This window comes from Peromyscus californicus, unplaced genomic scaffold (genome assembly GCF_007827085.1).
Source record: "Peromyscus californicus insignis strain IS unplaced genomic scaffold, ASM782708v3 Scaffold_5__1_contigs__length_169319896, whole genome shotgun sequence".
In the NCBI taxonomy this organism is placed as follows: domain Eukaryota; kingdom Metazoa; phylum Chordata; class Mammalia; order Rodentia; family Cricetidae; genus Peromyscus; species Peromyscus californicus.
The window spans coordinates 103,515,118-103,524,308 of record NW_026294573.1 but is presented as its reverse complement, the minus strand read 5'-3'; positions in this window follow the sequence as shown (position 1 = coordinate 103,524,308).

The following is a 9,191-nucleotide window of genomic DNA, read 5'->3' as shown; positions in this document are numbered from 1 at the left end:
CCATGGGGAGTCAGCAGAGCCCGGCACACTGAGCCTAGGCAGGTCCAAGCCCCTTCCCACTGCACCAAGGCTGCGCAAGGTATCACGTTACAGGCACTGGATTCCCAAAAGCCTGCCCATGCACCAGGGACGGATCCCGATCCCCCTGTTTTTTAAAGAACAGCAGCTACCAACAGGGTTTGTTCTCGGTTAGTTTTAATACAAAGCCAGAGGAACATGAAGCACCATGGGATTTGATTGGCTCAGCGAGGAGGCTGGAGGCTGAGGTTTGGGGAAGATCGTGAGTGCCAGTCTGGACATGCTGAGCTGGGAGGCACTGGCCTGCAGTCAGAGGACTCCAGAGAAGGAAGACTTGAGTATTGTTGACCTGTTGGCAATAGCTAAGGCCAAATGTTTAGAGGAGTCACCTTGCAGAAAGGACTCTGGCTGAGAGCGCCTGTGCTTAGGAAAGGATTTGATTCTATTTTATTACATTTCATTTACTTGTTTATTCATCCAGCGTGTACATGTGTGTGTCACGCGTGTGAAGGCAGAACAGCGTGAAGTTGGTTCTCTGCCTTCGCCATGTGGATCCCAGGGCTCGAACCTGGATCGTAAACCTTGTCTGCAAGTGCTTTTACTCACTAAGCCATCTTGCCAGAGCTTTTCCCTTCTTTCTCTCCTCCCTCCCTCCCTTCCTACCTTCTGAGACAGTGTCTTATGTAGCTCAGGCTGTCCTCAAACTCATTATTAGCCAAGGATATCCTTGAGCTGCTGCTCCTCCTGCCTTTCTCTCCCAAGTGCTGGAGTTACAGTTATGCACAGTCACACTTGGTTTCAGCTGTGCTGGGGATGTAGCCCAGGCCTCCAGCGTGCCAGGCAAGCACTCTACCAACAGAGCTCCATTCCCAGGCCCCAAGCAAATGCTGCTCTGTTGAACATGAGGCTCTGTTGTTTTTACTGTTGTTTTTGTTTTGAGACAAGGTCTTGCTGTGCAGCCCAGACTGGCCTCCAAAGTGACTTTCCTGCCTCGGGCTCCTAAATGCTGGGATTACAGGCTTGTTGCCATCCCATTTGGCACTGTTTAACCAAATGGCTTCTCACTAGCCTGCAGAGACATTTGCATGATTGCGTAAATCAGTTAGGACACATTGTTCTGCCTGTTACAGAAAGCTAGGCAGAGAGAAGCACCCACCCATACAGGCCCTCTTCTGGCTCCCATGAGTCAGAGGGAGCACAGATGCTGGCATTTCTCAGTGCGGTAGTAGAGCAGTGATGTCAGGGGTCCATCGTCCCCTTCTCCTGTGCTTTCATGGGGCAGTGTTATCCTGAGGCCAGCATCTCTCATGAAAGATGGCTATAGGTAGCCATCAGGGTTACACATGATCATGTTTGCATGTAGGGAGCAAAGGAATTCTGAGTCAACATTCTAATAAATCTTGCAAGATTCATTTGCCCTGTGTAGGTCACAGGGCTGCCCCCAAGTCCTGGCTGTGCCCAGGACAATGGATGTTCCTCGTTGTCTTTAGTTACCAAGGGCTGACTGGGGTCAGGCTTGGGATACATTTCCTCCTAACATGTGGTGCATTGGGCAAAGTGCCTGGGAACTTTTAGGAAATGGGGGAGCAGGGGGTGGATATATGATAGGCAATGGAAGAATCCGACGGGTAAGATGTTGCTTATTTATATAGTTAATTTTAGAGACAAGGTCTCCTTGACCTTCAGCTCTCCTGACCCTCCTGCCTCTACCTTTTGAGTTTGGGATTTATAGGTATACTCCACCATACCTGGTTTTGCATCCTGCCAACGGAGCTATGTCCTCAGTCCCACACCGTCTTAACGATCGAAGAATCACCGAATGCTCTAGTCTTTTACCGGGACAGGGGAATTAATTTTTCACTCATTGCTGAATTTCAACCATCTATCATCGATATGTAGTTCCCGAATCTTCTCTCGAGACCTACGGGGACTGACGCTGTCCTCGTAAGGAATGTCTGCACTGACAGACACCAGCCAGCGCTTGGTATAGTCACCGCTGTCATGCGCACCAAACAGTTTAACTCTAGCCCTATCATGCTGTACAGAGGAAGTCTCGTCATCCAACAGCAGTCTGAGGAAATGGTGCCTGGAGAGGGGTTAGCCAGTTCATACAGGTGTGTTGTTAAACAACGGGATTAACTCAGATACTCCAGCTGTGGCTAAGGTAGTGAGTCAAACATGGGGAATGTGTGCTAGGAATCCAAAGAGCTCCAGGGTAGAGAGGCAGGCCAGACAGGAGTCAGACTGAGGCCAAGCCTTGTGCCTCTCTCCGCCTCCCTCGCTCTCTCCCCTTCTTTCCCCTGGCCCCCAGAGGATTTTCTGTAACCCCACCCATCTCGGCCCTTGACCTCTCTATGTAGTTGAAGTGAGCTTTGAACTCCCGACCCTTGTGCCTTTACCTCCCAACTTTGGGATTGCACTGTGAGCCACCAAACTCCACTAAACAGCCAGAAAGGGCCTTTCAAAAATGTTTTTGATATTGGAGGTTGAAACCAGACATTCCGACAAGCCAGGCATGTCTAGCCAGCCTCTTGTTTCAGCTTCCTTCTGTCTCACAGGCAGGCTTTGTGCTTTGCGGGAGAAAATGGTCACTCAAGTCATTGTCTTTTTCTGACTCCGTTCCACAATCAAGTCAACCCACAGGGAGCACAGCTATGTGAGCTCCTTTGCCTCCTACTCCCAGCCTCTGGCTGCTGGAAGGAGCCTAGAGGCAGCAGCAGCTCCTGCCTGCATATCCCCCCACCCCCACCCCAGTTTCGTGGTCATCGGTCCAGGGCAGCGGCCCCAGGCCGTTCACTGTGTAGATGTAGAACCTTGATTAAGTGGCCATTTGAGGTCCACACTTTAACTCCACCTGTGTGAGACAAATTCTGGGGTGGTTTTCTTCCAGCATGGCTGTGGTTCCGGGTGGGATCTGGGTGGTGTATTCCTAGGAAGAGTCACAGGAAACCAGTCCTGGGGGTTGGGGTGCACAAGGTCCTCTGGGAGCAGTGGCCTCCCTGCTAGAGCCCAGGCTATGGGAGAGCTAACAGCATTAATGCTCTGGCCACACTGGCTCCTGCCTTGGTGCCTCTGGGAATGTGCTTGAGTATGTGGGTGCGACTGTCACCCCACCTGGATTAACACTCACCTGGACCTAATTGCTGGTCCCACAGATCTGAGAAAGGCCTGGGGCCCCCAAACCCGGGTCACTGTTGTAGTCCCCAGCCTCAGTCCCATGGCCAAGCAGTATTTGTTGACTTTCTGTCAGGTATGGGCCCACCCAGAGCCATGATACTTTGGTCCAGAACAGCACACTCCAGTTCCTGTGGAAGGCAGGGCTGCCCCAGGCCTGACCCAGCCATCCTCCCATGAACCCATCTGCAACCCTGAGGGCCTCCCTTAGGAAGTCTTGGCCTGGGATCCAAGCTGCAGGAAGGAATCTCTTTCTGAGAGAAAGGAGCAGCGGGGCTGTGTTACCAAGGAGACCATCTGAGTCAGCCTCATCACCACAATGAAAATGTTCCTAACACCCAGGGTCCACACTTCTCTCGAGCTCCATCAGTCATCCGAATTGTCTGCTGGAAAATGAGCATGGTGGTGCCTGTAATCAGCACTTGAGAGGCTGAGGCAGGAGGCTCTCAACTTGTAGGCCAAGCCTGAGGCTCTGAGTTGAAACAAACCAGTCCCACATGTACTGGCCTGCCTGCATGCTCTCCTCGCCTTTCCTCATGCTTCAAAGCCTGCTCCAACTCTAACGTTCACTCCTCAGGTAACCAACTCCACCAGCTTAGGCACTCAAACCCTGGAGTTACTCCTCACTCCCTCATCCAAGAATCACCTTGGGTTGGGCCCTATTGCTAAGCTCTAAGGGTAAAGATGTTAGCAGACTCAAGGGGTCTTACTGGCTAGTGCAAAACACACAAGCACACATGTGTGCACAGCCCAAGGAGAAGCCATGCTCAGCAAAGGCTTTTCAGTCAGAAGGATTGGAGTGGCCCAGAGAAGGGCTGGCAGCAGTTATGGAAGGCTTTTGGGAAGAGGTGGCCAGAGTCCTAAGAGAAGAAAGGGATAGAGTGCCCCCAGCAGGCTGAGGCTGCCAAGGGCAGCATGCAGGGCACAGGTGTCGGCAGAGCTGAGACTGGAGGTTTCCTGGAGCAGGTTAGAAGTTTAGACAGGGAGAGGGCATCTGAGATGATGGGACTTCACTCTGTAGGTAACAGAGAGACAGTGAGGACTTGGGTTTGGGTTGAAGTGGATGCTGAAGGCAGCCGAGTCAGAATGACCCATTTTGGAGGCTGTGAAAGGCTTGACTATGAGTACAGGGACAGCCAGGTGTGGTTGGTGGCACACACCTTTAATCCAAGCACACAGGAGGCAAGGTGGATGACCTGAGTTTGATCCTTAGGACCCAACTCCTGCCAGTGTCCTCTTTTACCCACTGCCACACACACACACACACACACACACACACACACACACACACACACACACACACCACACACACACACACACACACCACACACACACACACAGAGTAAATAAATGTTTAAAAAGAGATGTTTGTTTTTGCTCTTTTGGGGGGCATGCCACCCAGCTCCCAAATAAATCACTCACAGAGGCTTATTCTTAGTTATAAATGCCCAGCCTTAGCTTGGCTTAGTTTCTAGCCGCTTTACTTTAAATTATCCCATCTACCTTTTGCCTCTGGGCTTTTCCCGTTCTCTTACTTCTGTAAATCTTACTCTTACTCCGTGGCTTGCTGTGTAGCTGGGTGGCTGGCCCCTGGAGTCCTCCTTCTCTGGCTCCTTCCTCTTTTTTTTTTTTTCTCCTCTCAGAGTTCCCCTTCTACATATTCTCTCTGCCTGCCAGCCCTGCCCCCCCCCCCCGCCTTCCTATTGGCTGTTCAGTTCTTTATTAGCCCATCAGGTGTTTTAGACAGGCACAGTAACAGTTTCACAGAGTTAGACAAATGCAACATAAACAAAAGTAACACACCTGAAAATAATACTCCCCAACAGAGGGCGAGATGAGCAGGCCTAGGATGATGCCCGTCTGCTTGGGGAGCTGGGCGTGGGGTAGGCTGGCAACGGAAGCACTTCATATTCAGACACTCAGACAGGGTGAGTTTGGGTATGCAGGATGTTCAGGGAGGGATGTTTGTGAAATTGTGTCTGTCTGTCTGTCTGTCTGTGTCTGTGTGTGCATGCATGCCCATGCTTGTTCCCATGGAGGAAGTCAAAGCAGGGCACCTATCCCTGTCACTCCCTGGCCTGATGTTTTAGATGGGGGCTCTCTGAACCTGGCACCTGTGGATGAAGTGACCCTGGCTGCCAGTGCGCACTGGGATTATGGGTGTGCAGCCTCCACAGCTTTTCACGTGGGGACTGGAGGTCCAAAGTCAGTCCTCATGGTCACAGAGCAAGTGCTTCACTCACTAGGCTGCCTGTCTCCCCACCTACCCCACCCCCTCTCACCCCACTCTGGCATTTGGGTTTTGTTGTCATTGAAAAATGATCTCATATGGTACAGGCTGACCTAAGCTTGCTGCGTAGCCAAGGGTAACTTTGAATTTCTGATCCTCCTGCTTGAACTTCTTGAAGGTTGGATTCTGGCCTACGCCAACGTGCCTGGTCCGTGCGGTAACCGAGATGGAACCCAGGGCTTTGTGCAGGCCAGCAAACAATATTGCCCACTGAGCCTCATTTGGTCTTTTGAGACAAAACACAGCTCTCATCATAAAGGAAATCAGAATTAGTCCATTCTTGACAAATTTGAATGACCATGACTTGGGACCCCAGATTCAGATCTCCCAGAGGAACATTTTCTCTGTGGAAGTGACTCGGCGAAGTTCTTCCAGGCTCACCGTGTGAGAATGTAAGTCAAGGCACTTTCCATGTACATAGGTGTCAAGGAGGTGAGAGTCTCCGCCACAGGTCCCAGGGGCTGTATTAGGATAGTCTCTGTGGGAATATGACATCAGAGAAATCAAAGGAAGAAATGATTTCAAACAACCAACTGGGTCAAGCAGTTCTAAGCAGTCAAGACAGAGACTGGGAAATCTATGGATTTTAAGAACTGGACGACACCAGGATGGTAGCCGGAGGCTGGGAGTCAATTTTGGTGTTTTTCCCATGTAGGCAAAGACTTGGACATAAAAGGGTGGTGGACACTGGGACTCAGCTGCAGGAGGAGAGACACTTCTTTTGTGTGAGTGAATGAAGGACATCATTTGTAGCTATTTATATCGACAGTGGTTAGAAATGGAAGGGATTACTACGGGATGGATTCATTTTATTTTTCCTGTAAAATAGAGGTGATGGCTACTCGCTGAAAATGATGGGGGTTGGGAAGAATTAGAATAAAGGTACGTGAGTGAATAGGGTAAAGCCTGAAAAAAAATCACCATGCTAGAATAAATTTATTCTCCATGGGGGAAAAAAAAAAGATAGTCTGTGGTTTGGGTTGGTGAAAGCTTTGGATTAGTGGAAGTTAGTGGTGTGTGAATTTAATATATTCCAAAACATTTTCCCTACAAGAATTAGGTCAGACACAGAGGTGGGCAATGAATGGCAGAGAACTTAAGATAGCCCAGTGTATATTGGGTCCAGATCTGCAACATTCCAACTCTCCACAGTTGGAAATCAGTCAGACTTGTAGAATCTTTAACACAGGTGTGGCTTTTTTCTGGCAACTTCAGGTCATACGATGTAGCCCAAGCTGCCTTCAAACTTGTGATCCTCCTGCCTCTGCCTGGTTTAAAGGTGTGCACCACAATGCCCCATCCCACTTAGACTTTTAAAACCACATCAGTCCTGACCTATGCAAAGCTTATTCTTGATACTTGGTAGTGTATAATGGCGCCTCCTGGTGGATAGTTCATTGTGGGAGCCCAGAGAGGTTTTCTAGTGAGATCTGAGCTTGCTTTACACAGCAGGGCTGCATTGGGGATGTCTGGACCACGTGCATGGTCACCAGGTCTGCACTTGCTGTGCTGGGGGAGGTCTTTTGCTCCACCCTTGGCGTTCCTTTAAAAAGCCCTTTAGTAGAGACAGAAGGGGCTGGTGGGTTGAGTCCCAGGCCCTCCCAAGGCTATCCTTGTTTTCTGTCTGTCTCTCTCTATACTTTTATCTACAAACTCCTAATTTCTCTCTGCTCAAAACTACCCTGGGGGAATAAGAGGGAGCTGGTCTCCCTCAGTTCATGAATTAGTATCTTTCATTAGCCTGGGCACTTAGGAATATCTGTTCATTTCCCCCTTATTGTTCACATTAGTTTATTCAAATCTTTGTCATTAGTTACAGAATTCAAAAGAAACACTTCAAAGGAAAACCTAGCTATTTTTAATTGGTGAATATAGAAGGACATAGCTCCATGACATCAATCCCTATCTTCTGATCATAAAAACTGTGGGTGCCCAGCTTCAGATGTGCTGTCCTCATGAAAGTATCCCACCCAGGGTTCAGAGAACACTGCAGACAGTAGGCAGAAAAAATGTACAAGCCACGGGAGAAGGATGTGAAATCCTGTCTTCCAGACATGACATGGCCGGTGCACATCAGCTTTGACCTCTGCAGAAGGGCTGCATGACAGGAAGCCAGAATTTTTTTTTGGGGGGGGGGGCAGGGTTTCCCTGTGTAGCTCTTGGCTGTTCTGGAACTTGCTTTGTAAACCAGGCTGGCCTCGAACTCAGAGCTCTACCTGCCTCTGCCTCCTGAGTGCTAGGATTAAAGGCAATAGGAATTTTAACATGGGCTGAGAAATGCTAACCCAACCCAAGACCCTACTTCTGACTGCGGAGCCATTGGCAGCTGATGACAGCTGAGGAGGGATTGTCGCTGGGCTCTGGGGATGTGGCCACAGGCAAGCTGCTCAAGCCCCAGTGTGTGGCCACACCCATTCACACACAGCCAGCACTAACTGGACTGGGGGCAAGGCTAATAATAATAATTATTCCTTTTTATTGAAAATAGATTTTTTCCTCACATAGTATGAGCCACCCACCACCACCACCACCACTCCCCCACAGTGTAGAGCATTCCTTCTTTTTGTTATAGGTGTGCTGTTGTTAGTATGAGAGATCTCCAATGTTTTATGTAGACGCTTAGAGCCATGAACTTGCCTATTAGAACCACCTTCATCGTGTCCCATTGAGGCAGACTTTTTCTCTTAGGCCACCAACCAGCTCCCAAATCATGACACAGAGACTTCTTTTTTTTTTTTTTTTTTTTTTCCCAGACAGGGTTTCTCTGTGTAGCTTTGCGCCTTTCCTGGAACTCACTTGGTAGCCCAGGCTGGCCTCGAACTCACAGAGATCCGCCTGGCTCTGCCTCCCGAGTGCTGGGATTAAAGGCGTGCGCCACCAACACCCGGCTCAGAGACTTCTTATTAATTATGAATGTTTGGCCTTATTTCTTGCTAGCTCTTATAACAAACTATTCTCTTCACCTACTTTTTGCCTCAGGGCTTTTTACCTTTCTTTCCTTTTGTATGTCTTACTTTCCTGCTGTGGCTGGTGCGTGGCTGCGTGGCTGCGTGGCTGCTGGCCCCAGGCGTTCCCTCTCTTTATCCCTTGTTCTCTTCATTCCTTCTTTCTCAAGCCAAGATTTCTCCTTCTACTTACTTTCTCTGCCTCCAGCCCCACCCATCCCTCTCCCGTCTACCTATTGGCCATTCAGCTCTTTATTTGACCAATCAGGTGCCTTAGGCAGGCAAGGTGAAACAAAGGCAGCACATCATAATTAAACAAATGCAGCCTAAACAAATGTAACACACCTTCACATAGTTAAAGTGATATTCCACAACATCCCATAAGTTTGGGTTTTTCCATGAGTTTGTAAGCTTTCTGTTGTTTTGGTTGTTGTTGATATCCAGTTTTTATCCATTTTTAATCCATGGTGGCCAAATAGGATGCATGGTAATATTTCAGTTTTCTTGTATCTGTTGAGACTTGCTTTTGTGACTGAGTATGTGATCAATGCAAGTGTTACAGCTCTGGAGGGAAAGGTACCCAGGCAATACCTATGTTGGGTCAGAGGTCATGCAATAATGGGGGACAGACCACCAAAGCCTTTTAAACTAGAAGCAAACTTTATTCCAGGAAAAAAAAAACCGGAGAAGAAGAAAAAAATATCACTGTGGAGCACATAAGCTTATCAGCTGAGACCACAGCCCATGCTCGGGATTCTGAGGCT